Raw genomic sequence first — 3,494 nt, 5'->3', positions numbered from 1 at the left:
AAAAAAAAAAAAAAAAAAGAATCTAAAACTTTCATTTACTTATACATAATGAAAATATGTTTGCAGTAGTTATGGACTGCAAGATTCAATTTAGTAATTATAAGAACTACACAAAGCCAATAAGGAAAAATAACATATGCCTATATGTCGCCCAAAACCAGAATATGAAATAAAATGAATGGAATAATTTCAAAAACTTGACATCCTTGACCACATTTGTTAAAGATTTCTCAAAAAAATCTGTACATTGACGATATATTAAAAGTAATTGAATTTATAATTAAGTAGATTATTAAAGCTTTGAAAATTATTATTTGTATATTTACTTATTTTACTATTTAAAATAATTTTAAGTTTTACATTTTAAATAACAAATTCAAACTGCTTACTGATACAATTATCAAATGCAATATGTTTTTGTGCATGAAACTGTATTTTTGTACATGAATCCATATTTTGGCCTTCTTATGTTATTCTATAAACATAGTCCTAATTCATGGATATGAAGAGAGGTTTCTTTTGAACTGGAGATCGAACTCAGGCCCTTGTGCTTGTCAGGAAAGCACTTATTTTACTAAGCTACCTCCCTGGCCCCCGAAGAGAGATTTTTATTTCTTTTAAAATCATGTATGTTGGGCCAGAGAGATAGCTCAGTAGCGTAAATGCCTGCCTGGCAAGTGCAAGGTCCTGAGTTCAATTCTTGATACTGCCAAATGAAAAAAAGAAAAGATTCCTTCATACAGGTTATTTTTCCCAAAATTTTACTGTCAATAAAAATTATCTATAAAAGCCTCAAGTTTATTTTTTTATAGGTGACTAATACCACACTGTATAAAAATAGCACATCTTTTTTTTTTATCCATCCAACAGATGATGTTCTTTTGGGTTGCTTCCAAGATTTAAGATAAAGAGTAAATAAAATTTGAAAGGCACAGTAGATACTGTGAAGGACAAAGAAACTGTTCAGAAGTAAGGAACAACTGGGATGTGGGAAAGGAGAAAAGAATGGAAAGAAATACATACTTATTTACACAGGATAGATTGAATAATTGTACTGCTGATTTCTGCTGGTCCATCAAAATAAACAGTTAGTGCTTAAATTTTATTTTTCTCTCTCCTTTTAAAATTTTTTACATTTTGGACCAATTCTTAAAGCTTACATCTGATAATCTGAGCAACGCATTTGAAATCAACAATATCCAATATAACAACCATTATTAGAATTTGTATTATTTTGTTCTTTTTTAAAAATAAAAATATGGAACGCTTCATGATTTGTACGTCATCTTTGTGCAGGAGCCATGCTAATCTTCTCTGTATCGTTTCAGTTTTAGTATATGTTCAGCTGAAGCGAGCACTCTACCGTTTCTAATGTTTTTGCTTCATTTTTACTAATTTTTGTTCTTATTACAAATGAAAAATTATGTAGCGGCCAAATATCTCGGTGGATTAAAGCAGCACCTGCAAGCAGACCCAAGGGCCGAGTGACCCCCACTTGGGGCATGCTGAGACAATTGAGATTGGGCATGGTGGCGAGTGCCAGTAATCCCAGTTATTGGGAAGCTGTAAACAGGCGCATCACTACAAGTCTGATCTAGTAGTGAGACCCTGAACACCCTGTAGACTCTTCCATAAAGTACAAAAAAAATTATGATAAAATATTTATACATTAAGATACGTATTTTCTAAGAACAACTCTGTAACATCTAAGACTTTGCTTTATACATATTATTATAAAATACAACAGAACAATAATTCTACTTTATAGTGATGACATCCTGAAGACTGAAAAAGACCATAAATAAAGAACATAGTAACATGTCAAGAATATAGTACACTGAAAGTTATGTAGGTTCCTGATATCACTATTATGTCTAACCCACTACCACAATCCCATTTCATAGGGATTTTACTTTAGATGTCTTTAAATCTAGTAGAGTGGCTTAAACAGCTGTTGAGTTTGTTTCTATGTGTGAATCAGATGGGAAGAGCTGAGTGGGTTGAAGTAAGTTGGGACTGGCTTCACTTTGCAAGTCTGGGCACCCTCCCTCTCTGGGGTGATGTCAGGAGTACCAAAATCTCAAGAATACACCCCTGCGATAGTGCTTCCAACAGCTAAAGACAAGGCCCCATTTTGAAAACAAATAATAATAAAGCTTTTACTTTGATTCCATCTGCTAGTACATATTGTTCAAAGCATATTTATGGTCTCAAATACGTACTTTTTCTGATATATTTGTCATGTTTCCAAAAATAATATCAAGGGAAGGTGAAGGTGAACTTAGACAAATGTAAATGATAATGTAATTTACCGGCATTTATAAATGTTTCCAAGAAACAATATAAGGTGAATAAAATAGAAATGAAAGGCTCTGGGACTGGGAGTATTGGATCTTTAAGCCATAGAGTCACTCAAGAGTTGTAAGAAGGACCAAAGTTGAAAAAGTGAGTGAACCATCCAAGGCTGCTTGACCTGGTCAGTATCTGGAGAAAAGTTTGACAGAAAGTGCATTACTATTTTAGACACTTAAAAATGTTAGAATTTTGCTTTTTTTATCTGGGATGAATTTGTAGTGGTTTAGGGGAGAACTATATGAAAAATAGATGATGGAAAATTTATCACGAAGAAAGTATGAAGATACTTTGATGTACTTGTATTCACTAAATGTAAATGTAACATTTATTATAATTCTTATCATTTAGAACTGTATATAATTGGAAGTTATAACAGCTTATAGTTTGAAAGGATTGTCATAGGTAATGAGGGCTTTTATTCCTGAAGTAAATATTCTCAAGTATTTTGACAGGAATATAGTATTCACTATGCCTGCATACTCTTTGAATATGTAAACCTATATATTTTTACAGTTTTATTGAGTTCTGTATTAGGCTAAATGTTACCTTTATTGACCAAACTTAATATACAGTTTAATAGAATCTTGCAGAAGAAAATATGTATGCTTATTATCATGTTTGTTTGTGTATTATTATACAATTTTTCTAAATCATGCTTATCACCACAAAACAACTTGTGTAATTTAATTATGCACAAAGGTTTTGTAATGAATATTTTATTTACATTTATTTTTCAAATCTGCAATTATGCTTTTGTTTATATTTAAAAATATGTACTGAATCTGATTATATAGCCTATTTCATTTGAAACCTAAGGTTCTGAAACATATCAGTGTTTGTCTTCTCTTATATATTGTGACATAAAAAAGTACATGTTAATCTAACGAAATATTTGAATCTCTACAAATTTTATAATGGCTTTTCTATTTCTTGGTAGCCATCATCTTTGTCCATTTAGAATAATTAAAAGTTAGTTTCTCAAGTTTATATCACTGAATATATACACGTATGAAGGCGAGAGTTCTCAAGTGACTTAATGATACCATGTAAGTATTTAGAAAACCAACAAGCTGGGTCTGGAGAGATGGCTCAGTGGTCTAAAGCACCTACTTAGAACAAGCTTAGCAAAGCACAGGGAC

At 31.6% G+C, this 3,494-nt stretch overlaps 1 non-coding gene across 1 annotated transcript; it reads right to left on the bottom strand.

The window, feature by feature from the left end:
* Positions 1-1,252: 1,252 nt before the first annotated feature.
* LOC111818553 lies at positions 1,253-1,356 on the bottom strand. Its single transcript, XR_002822519.1, has one exon. It is a non-coding gene; the product is annotated as a U6 spliceosomal RNA (small nuclear RNA).
* Between the last annotated feature and the right edge of the window lie 2,138 nt (positions 1,357-3,494).

The sequence above is a fragment of the Octodon degus genome, unplaced genomic scaffold (genome assembly GCF_000260255.1).
Source record: "Octodon degus isolate 3935 unplaced genomic scaffold, OctDeg1.0 scaffold00094, whole genome shotgun sequence".
Taxonomy (NCBI): Eukaryota; Metazoa; Chordata; class Mammalia; order Rodentia; family Octodontidae; genus Octodon; species Octodon degus.
The sequence above is the reverse complement of the archived record's forward strand: the minus strand, read 5'-3'. Positions and strand labels throughout refer to the sequence as shown.